At 31.1% G+C, this 26,026-nt stretch overlaps 1 pseudogene; it reads right to left on the bottom strand.

Moving 5' to 3' along the window:
- Window positions 1-19,134: 19,134 nt before the first annotated feature.
- The window catches only part of LOC139851532 (acid phosphatase 1-like), a 150,926-nt pseudogene continuing 144,034 nt past the window's right edge, over window positions 19,135-26,026 (bottom strand).

The raw sequence follows: 26,026 nt of genomic DNA on the forward strand, positions 1-26,026 counted from the left end.
AAAGAGTTACGTAACCATATAAAATATTACTCATAAATATCTTATATACATATACATACTTAGGTCCAAAGTTTGGGAAAAATGCACTTGGAAACTAATTTTTCCAACAATTAATTACTCCAACAAAGTACTTATTTTGATCTTTGAATCTATATATTGTAAATTTGTAATTCATGTTTTTCCGGAAAAAAATTTAGATTTTATATGCTCTTCACTATTCAGTATTAATTCATGTAAAAAGTAACCTTTGCTTTAATTAAAACAGCAACATTCCAAAACCTTACTAATTTGAATGCTCAAATGAATTGATTCCTTCTTGAACACCTACAAGAAGTAATCAGTTACATCATTGCTATGTTGGAATGGCTAAACTACGGAATGACTTTCTTCTTGAAAGGCAAACTACACAACGATCTACTGTTAAGAACTTAACTTCGGTCAACCTTCACCCGTACAAGTGAACTCCATTCATTAGCCTTTCTCCTTTATATCTTCATACGAACACCAAGACATAACATGTTTACACAATTACAATGTACAAAGCAATTTAAAATGTTATCTTTTACCTGAAGTATCCACCCAAGTCGCCTTTTGCTTAGTGTGGGGCAGCGGGGAGGGGTTTTTTACTGGTCATGCCCTCCGATTGGTCCGGATTTCCTTCAGGGCAGTAGTTGGGGACGGGTTATGCAATTACGAAAGATGAATGTGTAGGTGGTTAACTTCTGGGTGATCCCAAACTGATATCCAAAAAAAAAAAAAAAAAAAGAATAAGAAATATAATCTAGATGAACTTTGCTAAACCTCAAGATTAATTATTGGTCAGCAATAATCCTTTAGTTATGGCACAAAGAAGGCCAGTCATTCCATGTCAAGTGAAGGAAAAGGTTGCATTAGCATATGGTTAGACTCGAGTTGTGCAGGATCACTCGACCTCACCTTATTAACATGACCCATTAATCCCAATATGACAAAGCACCTTATCAAAATACCATTACTGAATGCTCAACAAATAACAAATCCATTATTATCATACCAATTACTGATTTATGTTTGTACCACTCATTTGTTGACACACGTTAGTCACTCTTATATTAATTAATTAATAATTAATAATATTACAGCAAAAGTGAGTTACTATTGATGAATAGTAGCCCACTTCCATGCGTAGAGGAGTTGTACATTCCGATTAAATCGTCGTACCCAATAGCACCATTTACTAACAAATGTCAAACACCCCAAACTCCAAGGGCTAAAGTGAAACCTACATATTTCTAAATAAAAAAACTTAAAAAAACACCCAAATCTTCAACGAACCACATCTTATCGCTCGCCACGCGTTAAATATTTCCGAAACCACGGTTCAACTCGAAATAATTTTACGAACACAACACAATTACCTATACGCAAAATGGACGCTTTTCAAAAAACTTTAAATATTTCGAACTATTATTCATACACATTGTTTTTTTAAATATTATGTTTCCCTTAGTGTCCGTTCTGGCCTTCTGTTAGGAATTCGGTAGGCCCTAACAAGACCGGTGATTCATGCAAATCACCAAACCCACAACGACAAACTATTAAATAAAGCATGAACGATAAAATAAAGATGCATAAACGACACGGATATTTAACGTGGTTATATCCCAACTCCAAAACGTGGAGAAGGTTTTACTCTACGGGCGCAAACCAGAGATTTTCTACTATTAATTTTGTGCACACATTACAATGAAGCTAGGGGTTACAATTTATAGGAAGGGTTAAACTTGTTCACCAAGTTAAACTTGTCCTTCAAGTAAAAGACATTCCATAATTATCTATTACTTACTCCATACTCCATTCCTACTAGAAGATTTAATTAAGACAACAAAACTCTACGACTTGTTCACCAAGTCAAGCTCCCTACGACTTATTCACCAAGTCAAGCTCTTTGTTCATCAAGTCACGTCTTGTTCCTCTGATCAAATTCTTCACAATTTCAACAATCTCCCACTTGAAGACTTTGAGCAAACTCTTCACTACTCAACAATCTCCCACTTGAAGATTTTGAACAAACCCGATCATCAATCTCCATTCCATCTAAGAAAGTCAAACCACCATTATACTGCCAAATTCCATTTGGGACACTCACACTCATCACATACGTCGAATGAGTAGACTTTCGATACAAGGTCTTCAACACTACTTGTCGGAACTAGAAACCAATAATCACCTCAACTGTCAATGTTGTTCAAACACCCATAGCAACTCACGATCTCCTCTCAGCTACGACTTTTGATACCGCCGGAATCAAACATCCGGGTCACGCCGCTCTTCCACACCTGAGGGAAGGAAGTCTTTCGACATCAAAACCGATAAGCTTCAACCCGATCTTCAGTTACTAACAAGGTCCATCTTGGTTTCTTGCACCACCATCTTCTTACACAAGAAGATCAATTGAAGTATGCAACTTTTCAATTATAGGATTCTTCACGAGACTACACTGTCTCGCTGATCACTCTAGACATGTCCAATCCCGAACACACATGTCAATGATCACCCTCGTACAGGATTTCACCGTCTATCTATGATTTTCCTTCCCAGCAATCAGAAAATCCAACAGATACCCCCGTAGACTCTTCATCAAGGCTCCAATGAGAACAACCTCGAAATCTACCACCCTTTCAACTTTCCGCTTTCTCGCTGGTACACTGACCTCCTTATAGCTATGAATTTCACAAACCCTATCTTCTCATCCCAAGCACGCTCCCACTGTACGAGTAAGAAATAAATCGTGGCTATCCGAGAAGAATCTGATTTGTTCCACCGGTCAGTTGCAAATCTATTTGCCATTCGAGGGTATGTTTGCAGCATCCAAGTTCCCTAGTGTTATACGCACTAATCATGTGAATACCAGAGACCCACGTTGCATAACCGTCTCCATAACTCCCATTAGTCGTCAAACTCCCACTAGCTCAGTACGTATGTCGGTTACCAAACTCCCATCGAATTCCCGACACCCTCTAGAAAGCTCAAGTTCCAGGACTTACAAGATTATCCACTTGTACCATCACCTAAAGATTCCTAATTGGTCCACCCGAAGAAACCCTGCTTACTTTGTTGTACCATTGTCAACCAAACCCAAAGCGTCAGTCGAATGCGTCCTATTCGATAACCTCGCCAACTAATTTCCTTAGTGAGAGATGAAAGGACCCGTTCATATACATTATAAACGATTCACAATAGTTGATTACATCGCGAGGTATTTGACCTCTATATGATACATTTTACAAACATTGCATTTGTTTTTAAAAGACAAACTTTCTTTACATCGAAAATTGACAGGCATGTATACCATTTCATAATATCCACTATTCAACTATAAATTGACTTAATAATAATAATCTTTAATGAGCTCAATGAATTGAATGCAACGTTCTTCGAAATATGCCATGAAAGACTCCAATTAATATCTTTAAAATGAGCAAATGCACAGCGGAAGATTTCTTTAATACCTGAGAATAAACATGCTTTAAAGTGTCAACCAAAAGGTTGGTGAGTTCATTAGTTTATCATAATCATTCATTTTCATCATTTTAATAGACTACAAGAATTTCATTTCCAGTTCTCATAAATATACGTCCCATGCATAGAGACAAAAATCATTCATATGGATTGAACACCTGGTAACCGACATTCACAATATGCATATAAGAATATCCCCATCATTCCGGGATCCTCCTTCGGACATGATATAAATTTCGAAGTACTAAAGCATCCGGTACTTTGGATGGTGCTTGTTGGGCCCAATAGATCTATCTTTAGGATTCGCGTCAATTAGGGTGTCTGTTCCCTAATTCTTAGATTACCAGACTTAATAAAAAGGGGCATATTCGATTTCGATAATTCAACCATATAATGTAGTTTCGATTACTTGTGTCTATTTCGTAAAACATTTATAAAAATTGCGCATGTATTCTCAGCCCAAAAATATAAAGGGTAAAAAGGCAAATGAAACTCACCATACTGTATTTCGTAGTGAAAATACATATAACGTCATTGAACTAGTGCAAGGTTGGCCTCGGATTCACGAACCTAAATTAATTATATATAATTATATGTTGGTCAATATTTGTCTAACAATTAGGTCAGGTCATAGTGTACCACAATCCTAATGCTCGAGACTAATATGCAAAAGTCAACAAAAGTCAATTTGACTCAAAATGATTTCCAAAATTTATACATGATTATAATATATTTTAAATATCGTCGTTTTATATTTTTAAATATTTTTAAAAGATTTATTAGAGTAAATAATATAATTCATTTATTAATAAATAAAATTTTATATTAAAATTTATATAATAAAATATACTTTTATATATATTAAGTAATAAAATTTATAGGGTTCATTTAATATCATAAAGATAATATGATAGGTATTATTAAAGTAATTTATTACACGTAGTAAAATATGTTTGTATTACATATTTATTTGATAAAATAATATCTATAATGTTAGTAAGTAAAAGTTGTATTATTTTGTAATAATAATTATTATTATAAAAATAATAATATTTATAATTACTAAGGTGATATTATGATAAAACGATAATTCTAATTATGATAACTTTAATATTTACGATAATTTTTAATATTATCTTTAAAATAATAATTCTATTTAAAATGATAATAAAAATGATATTTTATAGTAACAATGACATTTCTATTAAAATGATAATTTTTGTTAAAATGATAATTTTTGTTAAAATGATAGTTTTGATACTAACGATACTTTTAATAATAATAGTAATGATAAAAATAATAAGAACGATAATTTTATCTAAATCAATATCTTATAATATTTTAATTTCATCATGATACTCTTACTCATTATTTCCTAATCGTTTCGTTTAATAGCTTTTAATCGTCTTTTATATCGTGCTCATAATAATGATAATAATAGTAATCAAAATAATTAGGTGTTACTAATATTAGTTTTAATTACAATAATACTAATAATGATAATTACTATGACATTATTAACGATAATGATAATATAATAATAATAATAATAACAATAACCATTTTTAAATAATGATATATATATATTAATAATGATAATAATAATAATGATAATAATAATAATAATAATAATAATAATAATAATAATAATAATAATAATAATAATTAGATAATAATAATAATAATTAGATAATAATAATAATAATAATACAAATTATAACTTTAATGATAATAACGATAGTAATAATAATAAAAAAACAATTTTTAATGATAAATCCTTTTATTGATAAAGATAATAATAATAATAATAATAATAAGATAAAACTAGAACGACGATAATAACGACGATAATAATAATCATTTTTAATAATAATACAAAAATTCGATGGACTATAACTTCAAATCCGTTCATCGAAATCATTCGATATCTAAATAAAAAGTTCTTAATTTTTCGCTAGCTTTCCAACGACATGCATATCTTATACCTTATCTCAGTCGCATATATAACTAATTCAGGATTCAACATAATCTAACTAAAGGCAATATCAAAAGTACAAACATGCATAATCCTATATACTCGAGCACTAGTCAGGGATACACTATTAGTATGTAAAAGTTAAATTATGAGTACTCACGTATCGATATTGAGATTCAATATTGCAGGAAAGGTACGTAGACGCAACGGAGATGATAAACACTATATTGACCTCATGAGCATACCCATGAACCATACCCAATCACCTCCATAGCTATAACCCATAATTTCCTTAATCCAATCCCACTCGAAAAACAATTTCGAAATCACCCGGACCGCACTCCGACGTAATATTTTATGTATACTAATAATATCTTGAAATAATACGGAGTAAATATATATATGTAAATCGATTGAGAGAGTTTAGAGAAAAATATTTTCAAGTTTCTATGAAATAATGAAACCTATTGAATTCTATTTATAATAGATTTTTGAATTATTAAAGTGAATTATTAAAGTATGAATTATTAAAGTGAATTATTAAAGTATGAATTATTAAAGTGAATTATTAAAGTATAAATTATTAAAGTGAATTATTAAAGTATGAATTATTAAAGTGAATTATTAAAGTCAAAGTAAAGTAAAAAATAAAGTAAAGGTAAAGTTTAAGTATAGTAAAAGTATAAACTATGTACGTATAATACGCGTATAAATATATATAATATTAATTTAAATTGTTATATATATTTAATAAAATAAAATATAAATATCGTTATCTTTATCATACTGGTTAAGTAATAAGTTGTCAAAAGTGGTTCTAGATATTTATAAAAGTTATATACGTTTTAATAATAAAGTTCTTTTTAAACTGAAAACGTTTTTGTACGTTTGAAACTAAATCAAATAAATATAATAATTTTGTTTTCCAAAACCAAATATATTTTTAAGAATCATTTTGTTTAAAGGTTAAAATAATGGAAATCGTTATATCATAAAACGTTTTAGAAAAGTAGAATCATATATATTCATAATAGGTTTCAAGTATTTAAATTACAGTCTGTTGGTGAAGCATGGGATAAAGTTCAAAGGTTAAATAAACGTATGAAATCATCTTAATGAAAAATGTCGAGTTACTTACTTGTCGATATCCAACATCTAAGTTAGTTACACTTCACGTTCTTACTTATAAATCACTTTACCATTTTCCGAATGTTGTAAAAAAAGAATAGATTTCTTAAATCACAGTGGACCTCATAACATAGACCCGTAATCATATCACAATGTATCTGATAAATTAATCATTTGATATTACCTTCTAATTCCATCGATAAACATATTGAAACAAATACGTTCATGTAAAGTATTATACGTTTAATACTTTATTAATATTCTCAAGTTATAATATATATACATATATATAAATATTTATTTATATATAACGGTTCGTGAATCGTTGGAATTTGGTCGAGGTTATAATGAATGCATGAACACAATTTAAAATTCTTGAGATTTAACTTAACAAACTTTGCTTATCGTGTTGGAATAATATAAAGATAAAGTTTAAATTTGGTTGGAAATTTTCGGGTTGTCACAGTACCTACCCGTTAAAGAAATTTCGTCCCGAAATTTGAGTGGAAAGGTCGTGAATGATAATAAGTATGTTTTCATGATGCATACAGGCTGAAAATTAGAGTTTTATCATCAGCGAATAATTTGGATAAACAACCCATTTATATGAAGAGTACGAATGAAGCTAACATAGAAGAGTGAAATGAGTAAGTATAGATTCATCTTATCATTTGACGTAGATATGATTGATTTCCAGATTTCAAGGGATTTGAAGAAAATCTTTGTAATAAGATTTGATTCTCCGGTAACAAAGGGAATTAGGATCCGCTTTAAATGCGATCGTCCATTTTAATTGTTTCGTCGGAAATTTTCTTATAAATTCACCTCCTTCGTTTTCTTACAACTCACACCTTCTGTTGATGCATTTTATGCAAGTCCCTAGACATCTACCCACGTCCATTGCAGGTACAACAGTTTACAGGCCACCATGATCGTTCGTTATTATCCTATCCGTGTTTGTATGTGGTTACAGGAACTGCGGGAACGAGATTTGGATGTTTGACTATGTTAGACTTAGTTAGACGTCCGAGTGAAGCCTCACTCGTACGGCTGACAGGCTCATACGCACGGTTGATGTTGAGCTAAGTCACAATTACAACCTAAATGAGAAGACACGAGTGAGTGATCACCCGTACGGCTGATGAAGCCAACTCATATGTGTAATGGATGAATCATGCGGGTGAGTCAATAGCAGGGGTATATAAAGTCTTATGTTCTTCATTTTAGGTTAAACCTCTCATTTGTTACACACACTCAGATCTGGTGAGCTCCTCCGATTCTCTCTCAACCCAAATCACCCAGGTGGTGAATAATAGCTCTAAGTGTTGATCTAATCACAATTGATTTAGTTGTGGTATGACTAAATTAATCCCAAAAAGCTTAACCTATTCACTAGAGGGTTTGATTCACTTATTCCGTCATTGTGTGAGTTAAATCTGTTGATTTCTAAGTTCCTAGTCATGTTTCATCACATTCTATTCTTTCCCCCTCAACTCATATTTTAAAGTATTCATCAATATGCTCCATCCAGTTCTGATTCTCGATATACTTCTAACTTTCATATCGGTCATTCTTCTTTTTCATCTACCGCCGGAAGAATCTATTTACTTCTACTATACTCTTGGGTTTATAGTGTTTCTAGTTCTCCCGTGTCTTTATATTGCTATATGCATCGATATATATGGTTTATAACTTTTGGTTTGTCGTTGGGCTTTATATCTTCCCTTATATTTCAAAGTCTCTGTTTCTATCTTCTATAATCATTGTTATCCACAGTTAATGCTCTCTTTTATTTGCTGCAATTTATACCCCAATTTCTATTTCGGGGTTTTGTCCTTTCGTTTCTTCTTCTTGCGATTAAGCACCGCTTGTAATGGTCCAGAATTTGCAGATGTGAATTTTGGAATGAACATTGTTAATGTTCTAGGAAGAAAATTGTAATGACACGATCTTGACTTGTCAAATTACCAGAATACCTCAGAAAAAGCCGAATCATCAAGAAATATTTTCTTGATATTTTAGAGGTTAAATAGAATACAAGAGTCGTATAACATGGCAAATGATGATGTTATGATCTGTGAATCATCACGTTCCATTTAGAAACTCAGCATGAATTACTGTAATATAATCACGTTGATCAAGTGTCATTATATTATACTAACTCATGCTTCAGTTTCCAACACTACTTCAAAAATATTCATATTTTAAACTCAAAGGTTTACAGAGTATAGGAACTAAACAGTTTCCTTTTTGATGTAATACAGATAGCGCAAAGAGATAAATGATTCCAGATAAGAATAGTTATGGAAATATCTTCAGAAATATGGAGGATATTTATAATGAAAGATACGATGATATCTTAGAATTTCTAATATCAGAGGATGATGAAGTATGTTGTCTGTAAGGGTTTAGTGTCAGGAGCAAGGTATTCGTTAATGACTTCAACAGAACCTGAATCATTTGGATTCTTTGAAGGCAAGTTCAGTCTTTGTGATTTGTCCACAGCCTCCTTCATACTTTGCTCAATCCGTTTTCCAGTTTCAAAACTTCTCTATTTCTGAGCTTTGCTAATACACTAATCTTTATCATCAAACTTTTTACTGCTAAGGTCATTTACAGTTTTTGTTACTTCATCAGCATTTCGAGAACTAGTTCGCGGTTCAGAGTGTTTTTCAGAAACTTCACATTCGAAGTATGTAAGCCTTGGAAATAGACGTTATGTATAACTGTTGGCGTCAACATGCTGTGAGATTTCAAAATACTGATTTCTAATTCCCAATGATTCATATGGCAATTCTCGTTACAAGAGGCAGATGAGTAAATGATGAGGTTTCGATAAATATAATGATTCTTCGGAATGCCCAAGATCAGTGAAGTTGTTGGTAAGTTTATTGCTAATGTGGTGTAATATGAAAGGTTCTCCGATAACAAAAGGGTAATCACATATATCAAAATTATGATAAGGCTACTCCGAATGAAAAAATCGAAGTTGTCTTGCTGGAGCTGTGATATAATTTGCTACTTTGCAAAGGAATTGCAAGGTTATTTTTGCTAATAAATGCCAAAAGATCTGACACAGATATGTGTTGAATTATGACTTTGGTTTCGAGAGCTTTTTAAGTACATAACTGTGGGTAATATGTGGTTGGATCATCATCTCGATTGCTCATTATTTGAAGTGTCTTCAGAGATTTTCGAAGGGTTTGAACACAGATTGTAATCGTTTGTATACATTTGATGTTCTAACACACTTTTGAAGTCAAAGTATAGCTTTGAAAGATGTAGGAATCTAAAAGTGATGGTACCGGTTATATCTCAAATTGAATTCTGAGATTTTAAAATCAGAATATGTAATTGGGTTTGAATGAGTATGGTTGTTTTGATTTCTATGAAAGAATGTATATTATTGTGAAAGTAGGAAGTATAATTAATAATTTGCTTAATCTGATTCGAAGAATGTAACATATTAATTGTGAATTTATATATATCTCTCGGGTATTACCTACCCATTAAAAAAAATTTCACAATTAATATTTTGTACATAAGAATTTTATTACAGTCTTTATGAAAATATATATGTATATATTCTTCTCAGATGTAACATAGATTTTAATGAGTTAATACTAAATTAAACTCATTCGATTTACGGTTGGAACTAGAATTGAATAATTCCTTTAAGTCTTTAGAGGTTACATAAGTATTTCTTCAATAATATTGAAATTATGAATCAATACTTCGTTATTTGTTGAGATGTGATGCTGGTTTTTGTTAAATTCTTGTGAACTTCGCAAAGTACGAATGATGTTATCTGAAAAGTTTCGGTTACATCAATGATGAAGTATAAAATCAAATATATACTTGATTTATTAGGAATTGGAATTTTTTGAATTGAGACAGAGATTGTAGTTAACGATGGTTAAGTCGCGGGTGAGGGACGTACATTATTGCATATTTGTAATATGAATTAACCGAGTAGTTAAGATTCACACACAATAGCTTTAACACGGAAAGATTTATTTTTTTATTTCAAAATATATATATATATATATAAAATATATATAATTTCTTCAGAGGGAATGAGTTAATTCTTCATAACTTGTTGATACAATATACACGTTATTGATTCGTAATGATGTAAACAGTGATTCTTGAACTGACGGAGTTTGTGATGTTATAGGTGTTGTAGATTCTGATGTTGACTGTACTGACGATGCTGGTGACGCTGATGGTACTGTTGATGCTATTGGTAAAACAAGTTTAACTTGTTAATCACACGCCATTTTTGTCAGGGTTTCTACTCTTCCTTCTATCATTTTGGTTCGCTTAACTGATTTATGGTTAGGGCTAGATTAGATAATCTCTAAGACTTTAGAGATTATATAATCGCCGCGGAATGTTTTTCCAATGAAGTTATGAATTAATACTTCGTCAGTTATTGTTGTTGGTACTCCTTGGTATCTATGGTACGTATGACGTTGATACTCGTGGGACAGATTGTGAAGTTGAGGTTTACAACGCGGTTGTGGTTGGAGGTGGTAATGGTACTGTTGGCGTTGATGATGGTGGTACTGGTTATGTTGCTGATGCTGCTGCTGGTGTTTGTAATCTCTGAACCATATTCTCCAAAGCCACTACCCGAGCGTGAAGTTCGTTGACTTCTTCTATTATTCCAGGATGATTGTCGGTCGGAACGAGCGGATAAATAAAATCTAGAATTTGTTGTAGTATATAATCGTGACGAGATACCCTGGAAATGAGAGAGAAAATGGTGTCTCGAACAGGTTCGCCGGTAAGTGCTTCAGGTTCTTCGCCAAGAGGGCAATGTGGTGGATGGAAAGGATCGCCTTCTTCTTGTTTCCAATGATTGAGGAGGCTACGAACCCATCCCCAATTCATCCAGAATAGGTGATGACTGATTGATTGATCCATTCCGGTCACACTGCTTTCGGAGCTTGAGTGAGATTCTATTTCGGAATCCGAGTGACTTGAACTGATGACAAATTCCATTTCGTACGATTGGATAAAGGATTTTTCGATATAAAATGATTTTTCGGCTATCGGGTGGTATTCTATTTACCTAGGATATCTATATATAGAGATCAAAAGATTTCATAGATTACGGAAGAATTTGCGGGATATGTCAGGCAAAGTTTAAAGTAACAGATACGATAAGATATGATTTAGCAGATACGCTAAGATATGAATTTTGTCTATACACTACTCATGCAATTAATGTAGCAAGACGTGTCTAGACTAATAATGATAAGCAGGTAATTTCCTATGGATGATAAGTAGATGATTTCCGACTAGAAATGATAAGCAAAACTTTTGACATGCAGACACGGTCGAAGTCCAGACTCACTAATGCATCCTAACGACTTATTAGTTAGACACACTAATGCAGACCTGGTTCGCTAAGACCACCGCTCTGATACCAACTGAAAGGACCCGTTCATATACATTATAAACGATTCACAATAGTTGATTACATCGCGAGGTATTTGACCTCTATATGATACATTTTACAAACATTGCATTTGTTTTTAAAAGACAAACTTTCTTTACATCGAAAATTGACAGGCATGTATACCATTTCATAATATCCACTATTCAACTATAAATTGACTTAATAATAATAATCTTTAATGGACTCAATGACTTGAATGCAAAGTTCTTCGAAATATGCCATGAAAGACTCCAATTAATATCTTTAAAATGAGCAAATGCACAGCGGAAGATTTCTTTAATACCTGAGAATAAACATGCTTTAAAGTGTCAACCAAAAGGTTGGTGAGCTCATTAGTTTATCATAATCATTCATTTTCATCATTTTAATAGACCACAAGAATTTCATTTCCAGTTCTCATAAATATACATCCCATGCATAGAGACAAAAATCATTCATATGGATTGAACAACTGGTAACCGACATTCACAATATGCATATAAGAATATCCCCATCATTTCGGGATCCTCCTTCGGACATGATATAAATTTCGAAATACTAAAGCATCCGGTACTTTGGATGGGGCTTGTTGGGCCCAATAGATCTATCTTTAGGATTCGCGTCAATTAGGGTGTTTGTTCCCTAATTCTTAGATTACCAGACTTAATAAAAAGGGGCATATTCGATTTCGATAATTCAACCATATAATGTAGTTTCGATTACTTGTGTCTATTTCGTAAAACATTTATAAAAATTGCGCATGTATTCTCAGCCCAAAAATATAAAGGGTAAAAAGGCAAATGAAACTCACCATACTGTATTTCGTAGTGAAAATACATATAACGTCATTGAACTAGTGCAAGGTTGGCCTCGGATTCACGAACCTAAATTAATTATATATAATTATATGTTGGTCAATATTTGTCTAACAATTAGGTCAGGTCATAGTGTACCACAATCCTAATGCTCGAGACTAATATGCAAAAGTCAACAAAAGTCAATTTGACTCAAAATGATTTCCAAAATTTATACATGATTATAATATATTTTAAATATCGTCGTTTTATATTTTTAAATATTTTTAAAAGATTTATTAGAGTAAATAATATAATTCATTTATTAATAAATAAAATTTTATATTAAAATTTATATAATAAAATATACTTTTATATATATTAAGTAATAAAATTTATAGGGTTCATTTAATATCATAAAGATAATATGATAGGTATTATTAAAGTAATTTATTACACGTAGTAAAATATGTTTGTATTACATATTTATTTGATAAAATAATATCTATAATGTTAGTAAGTAAAAGTTGTATTATTTTGTAATAATAATTATTATTATAAAAATAATAATATTTATAATTACTAAGGTGATATTATGATAAAACGATAATTCTAATTATGATAACTTTAATATTTACGATAATTTTTAATATTATCTTTAAAATAATAATTCTATTTAAAATGATAATAAAAATGATATTTTATAGTAACAATGACATTTCTATTAAAATGATAATTTTTGTTAAAATGATAATTTTTGTTAAAATGATAGTTTTGATACTAACGATACTTTTAATAATAATAGTAATGATAAAAATAATAAGAACGATAATTTTATCTAAATCAATATCTTATAATATTTTAATTTCATCATGATACTCTTACTCATTATTTCCTAATCGTTTCATTTAATAGCTTTTAATCGTCTTTTATATCGTGCTCATAATAATGATAATAATAGTAATCAAAATAATTAGGTGTTACTAATATTAGTTTTAATTACAATAATACTAATAATGATAATTACTATGACATTATTAACGATAATGATAATATAATAATAATAATAATAACAATAACCATTTTTAAATAATGATATATATATTAATAATGATAATAATAATAATAATGATAATAATAATAATAATAATAATAATAATAATAATAATAATAATTAGATAATAATAATAATAATAATAATAATAATAATACAAATTATAACTTTAATGATAATAACGATAGTAATAATAATAAAAAAAACAATTTTTAATGATAAATCCTTTTATTGATAAAGATAATAATAATAATAATAATAATAATAATAAGATAAAACTAGAACGACGATAATAATAATCATTTTTAATAATAATACAAAAATTCGATGGACTATAACTTCAAATCCGTTCATCGAAATCATTCGATATCTAAATAAAAAGTTCTTAATTTTTCGCTAGCTTTCCAACGACATGCATATCTTATACCTTATCTCAGTCGCATATATAACTAATTTAGGATTCAACATAATCTAACTAAAGGCAATATCAAAAGTACAAACATGCATAATCCTATATACTCGAACACTAGTCAGGGATACACTATTAGTATGTAAAAGTTAAATTATGAGTACTCACGTATCGATATTGAGATTCAATATTGCAGGAAAGGTACGTAGACGCAACGGAGATGATAAACACTATATTGACCTCATGAGCATACCCATGAACCATACCCAATCACCTCCATAGCTATAACCCATAATTTCCTTAATCCAATCCCACTCGAAAAACAATTTCGAAATCACCCGGACCTCACTCCGACGTAATATTTTATGTATACTAATAATATCTTGAAATAATACGGAGTAAATATATATATGTAAATCGATTGAGAGAGTTTAGAGAAAAATATTTTCAAGTTTCTATGAAATAATGAAACCTATTGAATTCTATTTATAATAGATTTTTGAATTATTAAAGTGAATTATTAAAGTATGAATTATTAAAGTGAATTATTAAAGTATGAATTATTAAAGTGAATTATTAAAGTATGAATTATTAAAGTGAATTATTAAAGTATGAATTATTAAAGTGAATTATTAAAGTCAAAGTAAAGTAAAAAATAAAGTAAAGGTAAAGTTTAAGTATAGTAAAAGTATAAAACTATGTACGTATAATACGCGTATAAATATATATAATATTAATTTAAATCGTTATATATATTTAATAAAATAAAATATAAATATCGTTATCTTTATCATACTGGTTAAGTAATGAGTTGTCAAAAGTGGTTCTAGATATTTATAAAAGTTATATACGTTTTAATAATAAAGTTCTTTTTAAACTGAAAACGTTTTTGTACGTTTGAAACTAAATCAAATAAATATAATAATTTTGTTTTCCAAAACCAAATATATTTTTAAGAATCATTTTGTTTAAAGGTTAAAATAATGGAAATCGTTATATCATAAAACGTTTTAGAAAAGTAGAATCATATATATTCATAATAGGTTTCAAGTTTTTAAATTACAGTCTGTTGGTGAAGCATGGGATAAAGTTCAAAGGTTAAATAAACGTATGAAATCATCTTAATGAAAAATGTCGAGTTACTTACTTGTCGATATCCAACATCTAAGTTAGTTACACTTCACGTTCTTACTTATAAATCACTTTACCATTTTCCGAATGTTGTAAAAAAAGAATAGATTTCTTAAATCACAGTGGACCTCATAACATAGACCCGTAATCATATCACAATGTATCTGATAAATTAATCATTTGATATTACCTTCTAATTCCATCGATAAACATATTGAAACAAATACGTTCATGTAAAGTATTATACGTTTAATACTTTATTAATATTCTCAAGTTATAATATATATACATATATATACATATTTATTTATATATAACGGTTCGTGAATCGTTGGAATTTGGTCGAGGTTATAATGAATGCATGAACACAATTTAAAAATCTTGAGATTTAACTTAACAAACTTTGCTTATCGTGTTGGAATAATATAAAGATAAAGTTTAAATTTGGTTGGAAATTTCCGGGTTGTCACAAGAGAAGCTCTAACCCTGCCCACATATTCCAAAATACTATGGTATATTCGACCAAGTACATTGGTCAACCCCTTCAGTAATCTGATGTTGGACTTTGGTTTGAATTCCAACAAACCTCCCCTCAAACCTAAGTTCAACTAGGCATCCCTCCAATGATAGTCAAGATCCAACCTTCTTTAATACCTGCCGCAACCTCGGAACACAACTTGAATGGGACCTCATCAAGTCTGCTTACGGTACAAGGCTCTAAGATCAACTCGTCCACTGAGGGTGCACAACCGCGTGTGCCAACCAAGGGGTTATGCCAACCATTGACATGCTGCAAATGTCACGTTGCGCTATCCACACATCCAGACTACAACTCACGAGTATCATACATTCACGATAACTCCCACTGTCGATTTTTAAACGAATGTCCCCCTGTTTATTACTTGGCAGCCCAAAAAACCCGAGAGAAACCAACTCCTGTGCACACTATTGTTTCTTCCCCATATCCCGATGTATGCTAATGGTTTGTACCCAAAACAAACCCCCACTCAAACCCAAATCCATATGGGCCTCCCTTCCAACGATATTTCAGACCCAACCTTTACCGCCGCCAAACGGAACTCTCAAACTGTCTGTGTGCGGACCAGTGAGATTTCGATACAAGACTTCAGGATCAACTCAAGGTTACCAAGGGAACGCACACGCGTTGAGAGGTGCGCCCAAATCGCCGTCCATCATATCCGGAATATATTTTGGCTCCCGTAACAAACCTACATCTCTGAAAATCCAGCTTTTATCGCCTGAAGATTCGCAAAACAAATCGTCTCGCCACTCGCAAGATCAAAACCGGAACTCTCTCATAAAACTTCCGCAACTTAAAAAAATCGTATCTCAAGATCCAACGGTCCGATCATCACCAAATTTTACTACTCTTATATCATTACCTCTGAAACGTACGGTCCAAGTTTCAAGTCGATCCAACGGTAGACGAACCCTCTATGAAGTTTATCTTACAGCAGCACCAAACCCGAATGACTGCAACTTCAAAAAACTTAACTCAAGATCTAACGGTCCGATCACTGCCAAATTTGCGCATGACTAGAAATACGAGTCTAACATCTACAGTAAAATTTTCAAGGCGATCCGACGGTTAACGAACCCGTAGTAATTTTTCTCCTCCAGCTGCGCAGTAGAATCCGAATTTTGAAAAGTTCATCATTCCCTCGAACGGGACCGCAAGGAATGATAACTTAGATCCGATACCCGGATCTTCCCGAAAATCTCTTCTTTGTCTTTAGCAACAAATCTTTTATATCTCGACACAAGTTGCAAGACACACAACCCTATCGTTTAATCTAACCTTGATGAACACCCGAATCATCAAACATATCAAATATTTTGCTTTCAAATCGCCATCGTGCCCGTCTTCGAACCTTAAAGCTCTGATACCACTTGTTAGGAATTCGGTAGGCCCTAACAAGACCGGTGATTCATGCAAATCACCAAACCCACAACGACAAACGATTAAATAAAGCATGAACGATAAAATAAAGATGCATAAACGACACAGATATTTAACGTGGTTATATCCCAACTCCAAAACGTGGAGAAGGGTTTACTCCACGGGCGCAAACCAGAGATTTTCTACTATTAATTTTGTGCACACATTACAATGAAGCTAGGGGTTACAATTTATAGGAAGGGTTAAACTTGTTCACCAAGTTAAACTTGTCTTTCAAGTAAAAGACATTCCATAAATATCTATTACTTGCTCCATACTCCATTCCTACTAGAAGATTTAATTAAGACAACAAAATCTCTTTGACTTGTTCACCAAGTCAAGCTCCCTACGACTTGTTCACTAAGTCAAGCTCCTTGTTCATCAAGTCACGTCTTGTTCCTTTGATCAAATTCTTCACAACTTCAATACCTTCCGATGCGAAGCGCGATGGCTCATTTACCGTTACAAACTTTCACCTGAACATTAAAAGACAAAAAAGGTCGATATAAACATTTTCATATTTTCAGTATGATGATATGATCTATTTAATATTAAACTTGATGGATACTTTACAGTATAGGTCTTCAATAATAAGAAAGACAAATTAAATTTATCTATTTGGTATATAAAATAGTTTTGTTTCATATGTGACTCTTCTGTAAACATGAAGATGTCAAGCACTAGCTACGACATGATGTAAAAGTAATCAAATGCATAGAACACTGATAGGAATTGGGTCTCTAGAAATTTAGATGATGTAACTTTGTAATAGAAATAAGAACAACAAGAATTAATGGAACTTTTAATTGAATGATCAAAAGGAAAATTACATAAATTAGAGAAGAATCCAAGTATGGAAATCTTCCTACCCAAATTAGTGAAGATGCACTCTCCTGTGCAATCTTATTGCCCAAGTCTAATGATCGAAATACAAACTTAACAAAGTAATCTCACAACTACCCATCCTATCACATCATACTACCCTTTATACACCCTTTTGTGAAGCTTCTAGATCCTGGGCCTGCTGGGCTGTTAGTCATCATAGTTGGGCTGGGGATCATTGGGTTGGGCATTATTGGGTTGCTAAACATGGTCTGTTCTCTATCAAACACATGCTAAGAAATGAACCATGAGTAAGTGAAAACTATAATGCCACACAACTAAGGATGTACAGTGCTGTTAATTGTAAATAGTAAGTTTAATTACCTGATTATCATGAGTAATTGCAAACTGTAATGCATTCTTAGCCATAATCTTTTAATATAATTATAAGGTGCATAGTAATCAAACATGGCTATAGTTAAAGTATCATAGTAAAACCTCTTATATTTATTATATTTATTATTTGGTTTTAAATCTTCTTTTATTTGTTTTTGGTTTTTCTTTGCTTATCTATCAATTCAAATTTACCATGTAGCTAGTTGGTATTTGAGATTCAAACATTGTCAATATAGGTTAATATAACACCAACCTTTTCACTGAAACCAATAATAAATGCTTACAAGAGAAAAACATCAAATGTTGATTCCTTTGTTTTATTCATTTCAACCAGACATTGTATTGAAAAACATGATTGTAAACAATTTATACCGCAAAAAAAATGCAGACAACACGTATATTTTCAAATGAACAATAAAAGCGACCAGCTTATGAATTATTATCCCATGTATTTCATCATATATAGAAAATGGTATGAACAGAGGAAAAATGCAATAGAAATCGTAGAGGCCAGCCTTTCAAGAAACATAGTAAAGCGAATTCGGGAGCTTAAAAGTTCTTTTAACATTTGGTAGTCCATTTATACTGCTCCACTGGTCTCCTAAGATTCCCAAAATACGGTAACCATTCTTGATCAACTCACTCTTTACACTAGCCTTGTATTCTTGAACTGTCTTTGAACAATTTTCGTCGCTCCTGATTTAATAAATCACTCAAACACAAATCTTTAGGTAACAGAATAATAATAATAATAATAATAATAATAATAATAATAATAATAATAATAATAATAATAATAATAATAATAATAATAATATAATAATAATAATAATAATAATAATAATAATAATAATAATAATAATAATAATAATAATAATAATAATAATAATAATAATAATAATAATAATAATAATAATAATAAAGAGATATAATGACAGTTGGGTACCTTAGATAAAGACTCTTCCAACCATAAAAGCCAACATCAACAAGATTATCTATAGTAGCAGCTCTTAGACGTTCTTTCCTTGACGAAACCAAAATGATTTGTATGCCTCTTCTCTTAATATCATTATACAAACTTAAACTATAATCCATCACAGTACCCTTCTTCTTGCTCATCCATTCTTCAAGGCCAGTAGCATTCAGTGGCTCCCCTCTAAATGATAAACACATCGTAATTGTATATAAAAATAGGATTTTGCTAACGAAAGCCCTTAGGGATGTTGTTAGTGTGCATCAAATGACTGTACACGGAAGTTAAACTATATATTTGCCGTTACTAATAAGTACAATAGTCTGAAGCCCCTTAACGACAGCCCTTAGGGCTTTCGTTAACAAAATCCCTAAAAATATAAACTTTTTTATATTATGAGAGTTAATAATGAGATTTAACTAACCCATATCCATGTTTCTTATAGTAAGGGATAGTTGACAAAAGGGTGTCATCGATGTCAAAGATTCAAGCGTCCTTGCAATCTTTGTTTAGATCACCGAGAGTGTTGAGGTACAGTGTGCATTCATCTATCGTGGCTTCTGAGTCAACCTTAAACTGGGTCCCGGTCATGAAATTCTTGATGTCACTGGTACATTCGGACGGAACGACAGAGAAACCACGAATGTTGTTTAATTCTGTTACAATTAGTGTGCATGTCATAAGACAAATCTATATTATCGCTTATATACGGGCCTATGAGGTCACACACTTTAGCATTTAAATGCCAATTATTATATATTGTTGATATATAATTATAACGTATGTTTTGAAAAGCATGATTTAATTAAATAAGATTTAATTAAATATAAAATGTATATTATGAGAAAACTTCAAACAAGATATCACGAAGTATCTTAAAAGTAAAATATAGAAGATATGGACCAAAAAGAAGATCTACGAATTTGGATAAAAACAAGATATAAAACAAAAGGGTTGTTGACACTTAATGGAGTTGGTGAACAACTTTCCCTTTTGTTTTGTTGTTTTATGGCATCTGAACAATTATAAAAGGGTTTGCTAGTTTTAATATAAATATTACATAAGACTAAGAAAGTGGAAGCAGTAGGTAATGGCCAACAAAATTAAAGGAAATGAGTTGGTTTACAATTTGTGTTCAATCCTTTTGAACAAAACTAGCTACGTAGTATTGTTTTCTTCTTTAACTATTTAAATAATCATATTGATTGTTTAATGATTTCTGGTTGTTGTTGACAACTGAAAGATAGAAGAAATAAAAGGGATTGATTTGATTTTGCTTTTTAAAGATTAAAGTTATAAACAATATTTGATATTGTTATTTGGGGTATACACGGACTAACATCCGTTTGGTGTTGCTCGACATGCTGTGTGGATCAACCATAGAGATATTCATACACTTTGAATATATATGTTTCAACCTATACGTGGACAATTGATTCTATCGCTCTTGCATCGCTCACTAAAGGTATATCTAAACTCCTCTTTGTGAATTTATTAGTTGACAATTATTAGTAGTGTAATTGGATCTTGTTGGGATCGTTAATCGTGTGAATGTTTTACTTGAAAGTTTATAATAAAATAAATGATGTTTATTTTAAAGTTAATAAAAGATGTTTATTTACATGTTCCGCTGCGTTTCTAAATTTAAAAGTACACACGATTTTCCATCAGTGGTATCCGAGCCACTTTTACACTGTTTTAATTGTCGCGTGACTATTCTTAAGATTTAGCTTTGTGGTGTATTGGTGAAAGTCAAAACCTTTTTGGTTTTTAAAGTTAACTCGGTTGATCTAGACTTAACCTCATGACGCACAAATATGATTGAAAGAATATCACTATTTTAAATTATAGATTTAATTATTATGGCTTGAATATATTTATTATAATTGTTGATTTTTATATCCCATGGTTATTCACATGCATTGTAACCATGGATAAGCCATATATATGTTTTAATAATGTAGTTATTAAAATTATGATTGCATACATAGCCCATAATACCCCGACCTATGTATGATTGTTGTGATTGTTGATTACGGCAATATTATGTCATGTTGGTTATTTATTGGAAAGGCCATTTTGAAGCCAAAGTTGTATTATATTTATTTTTCAATTTCATAGTATTGTATTTAGATTTATTTAAATTTGTAAAAGTACTATATTAGTTATATTTTTTAGTTTTAAATAAATGTAACAAGATAAAGATTGAAGATAAAATACAACATGGAGTTTAGCTTAGAAGATGCCGAATAGATCAAGTTAACAACGATGACGTTCGAAAAGTTTTCACTTGGTTCTTAAATAAAGTGGGAGCTATGATATTATTCTTAGTTTGACCTCTTGATCCCATGTCGGCTCATGGGATCAAGCATAGGATTTTTGGGCTAGGCTATGTATGTGTGATGCATGATTGTGTTTTGTTTTATGCATTTATATTTAATTATTGATTATAACATATGCTAAATGTTTGTGATGAAAACATTAAATAAAATTGGTAACGAGTTTCAAATATTAAAATTGATGTTTTTAAAAAAAGTTAAACTCTAACGAGTTTAAAGTTAAATAATTTTGATACTTAAATTATATATTTTTTTTATGGAAATATTAAATAAAACTCTAAACGAGTTTCAAAGATTAAAATTGATGATTTTAAAATAAGTTAAACTCTAACGAGTTTAATGTTAAATGATTTTGAAAGTCAAATAATATATATGGACGACATCTTTTAAAACTGTTTTAAAACGATACACGTTTGTGTATTTGTTATTTTTATATCCTATCAATTAAATAACAAATTAGATCACAAACATAATCAACATATACAATTGGTTAAAATGTTTTTTAACTAATAGTGTAGCGAATCTTGTGTGCATGCATTATTCGTTGACACAAACTTTTTCCAAAATACCCGTCAAATTTAAGTCATGCCATCCAATGAACTTGCAAACACTCCTCGTTATTTTTCTGATCTAGTGAGACTAGGCTGAATTATAGCCACGAGGTGGATTTTTCGATCTAGTGAGACTAGCGTGAATTTCCACTGTTTCCAAATTGGACGACTTAATCGTATTCACGGTTAGACCAGAGTTCGAGGCAAGGATGGGACAAACATGTCAGTAGATAATAGTGGTTTGTTAGACTACATATATCTCTAGGTCCCATAGAGATCTAAGAGTTGTACTTGTAATGCAATTGGTACCCGCTACCTACTAATAGACTCCATAACTGCTAGCTGATCAACAGATGTGGCTATGGAAACTCTATGTGGATCTTAGGCTTTCGTAAATTAATTATTTTTTTTTAAAAAAATTATAAAAACTTGGGTAGTTAATTTATTAAAGCTCAATTTCAAAAAAAATGCTAAATTGAATCTTATATCTGTTGTAGATGTCAAATAATCAAAACGTAAATCAAAACACACTTCCTTCTTTGTTGGAGAAGGATAAACTCAATGTTCAAACTTCCTAGACTGGCACTGCAACCTGAGAATTTTCTCAAGCGTGAATGGAAGTTGAACAAAATTAGAACCCTTATCCGATCCTCCTGTTTCGCAGCTCCTGGTGCTAAGCAAAATGCTAATCGGAAGTTGTTCAATGAGTAGGAGAAGTAGGATGAAAGGGTGAAAAAGAATAAGTCGAACATTTTGTGAAAGGAAATGAAAAATTATTTATTAGAAAAAATATTCCACATTCCAAGAAGTAAATCCCAACAAAAGACGCCGAATGTTTCTATTGTGGAAAGTTTGGAAATTGGAGAAGGAAGTTGTCTTATCTACCAATCTGAGCTGAGAAAAGGCAATGCTGGTAAGACTAGCAAACTCAGGTATATTTCATATACAGTTATATACTTTTTCTAGTGATTCCTGGATTTTTGTTAACCGGTTGTGTCCTTCACACCTGTAACAATATGAAAGGAATGAGAAGAAGTAATAGACTGAAGAAAGACACACTAGATTTGCGAGTGAGCAATGGGAATCAAGCTTCGATTAAAGCCATTTATCACTATGAGCTTAATCTTCCAAGTGGACTTATTGTTTTATTGAAACAATGTTATTATGCTCCTAGTATTAAGAGCAATATGATTTAAAAGATGCTGGTTTTGAACTTGCATTTATGCACTTTTATATTTCAATTTTTAAGGATAATATTTTTTTATCTTAATGCTTATCCAAGTGATGGTATTTTTGAAATTGATATGCATGGTGTGATTTCAAATGAGAATTCTATGTATACCTTTACCGCCAAGCAATTCAAGCAACGCTTGAATAAGACCTATCTATGACGTTGTCATCTTGGTCATATAAACAACTCATTTCAAAACTCCATTCTTATGGGCTTTTGGAATCAAATGGCTTTGAGTCATTTGATGTATGTGAGTAATGTTTATGTGAAAGGATGACAAAAGCTCATTTCTCTGACTCAGGTTAAAGAGCTACATATCTTTTAGGACTAATACATATTGATGTATGTGGTCCTTTAGAACAATGTCTAGAAATGGTAAGTCTTACTTCGTTACAATAACCGATGGTTATAGTAGATATGGTTATGTTTTAATTGCTGAAACATAAACATGAAGTTTTTGAAGTGTTCAAAAGTCTTTCAAAATGAAGTAAAGAGTCAGCTTGGAAAGACCATTAAATCACTTCACGTTAATGGAGGAGGTGAGTATATTAGTTAAGAGTTTTTGAACCACCTGTAGAATTGTGGGATTGTCTTACAATTCACTCCACCTCACACACCATTACTCAATGGTGAGTCTGAATAGAGAAATCGAACTTTATTTGATATGGTTTGATCTATGATGAGTCTAACTATTCTACCATCTTCTTTTTGGGGTTATGCATTAGAGTCTGCTGCAGGCATACTCAATATGGTTCCAACCAAGAAGGTAGAAAAGACACCATATGAAGTATGGCATGGGAAGATTCCCAAGTTGTCTTATTTGGAATTCTGGGGTTGTGAAGTGTATGTGAAACATGACACTTCAAACAAATTAAAACCCCGAAGTATTAAATTTCACTTTATGGGATACCCAAAGGAAACAATGGGTTACTACTTCTACTACGAAGCTGAAAACAAAGTGTTTTCTGCTCGGTCTACTGAATTTTTAAAAAGGAGATCTTCTCTTATAAGAATTTAGTGGGAGTAAAGTAGATCTTGAAGAAATTCAAGAACCACAAAGTAGTATACCTTCAATAAGCACTAGTAATACACACGTTGAATCTGAGTACACTGTCGGTGAGTCAGAACGTGTTGCACCTGCACTTCATAGATCTGTAGAACTTCTCATCGGCATAAGAGGTTTGATTATCTGATTAATTCAGATGAACCTCACCTAGAGGATTATGAACCCTCTAGCTACCGTGAGGCCATATAAGATCATGAATCTTAAAAATGATGAGCTACTATGAATGCAAATATGCAGTCCATGAAATATAATCAAGTATGTGACTTGATTGATCTTCCATCCAATTGTATGACAATGGGTGTAAATGAGTCTTCGAAGAGAATACTAGTATGGACGGTAATGTTAACACATTTAAAGCTCGATTCATGGAAAAGGTTATGATGAAACTTTTCCATTGATCGCGAGCTTTATAATTTAGGATACTTATTGCAATAGCTACTTTTAATGATTATGAAGTATGGTAAATGGATATCATAATCGCTTTTCTAAATGGCGACCTAAGCGAGGACGTATATATTGTTCAGCCTAAAGGATCTATATATCCTAAGCATCCTAATAAAGTAAGCAAGCTTCTAAAATCTATTTATGGATTAAAGCAAGCATTCAGGAGCTAGAATTTTGATGTGTGCGAGGTGTAGTACGAAATAGATTATATTTTACTATGAGATACTATTAAATACGATACAATTTACACAAGATATTTATTTATTTATAGAATGGATATACCTAAATCTTGCTACAACACTTATAAGCAGTATACCTAATCGTAGAGTAGTGTAGTTTTTAGTAAGTCTGGTTCGTTCCACAGAGAGCTAGCTGAGTTTAACGCTATATATATATTTTAAACTATATTTGTATATATATATATATATATATATATATATATATATATATATATATATATATATATATATATATATATATATATATATATATAAGTAGTATTATTATTATTATAAAGGGGTTTTTACCGTTTAGTGACCGGTTTGTCGATTTTAAGATTTAAATCACAGTTAAAACCTAATGTAAAATATTAAATATAACTTAATTTAAAGCGTAAAGTAAATGACGATAAATAAAAGTGCGATAAATAAAAGTACGATAATTAAAAGTGCAATAATTTGAAGTACGAAAAATAAAAATGACGATAAATAAAAGTGCGATGAGATATAAAATAAAGGAATTATGCTTATTTAAATTTCCGTAATCATGATGTTCGACGTGTTGATTTTAATTTATTACCATGGGTT

The sequence above is a fragment of the Rutidosis leptorrhynchoides genome, chromosome 6 (genome assembly GCF_046630445.1).
Source record: "Rutidosis leptorrhynchoides isolate AG116_Rl617_1_P2 chromosome 6, CSIRO_AGI_Rlap_v1, whole genome shotgun sequence".
Taxonomy (NCBI): domain Eukaryota; kingdom Viridiplantae; phylum Streptophyta; class Magnoliopsida; order Asterales; family Asteraceae; genus Rutidosis; species Rutidosis leptorrhynchoides.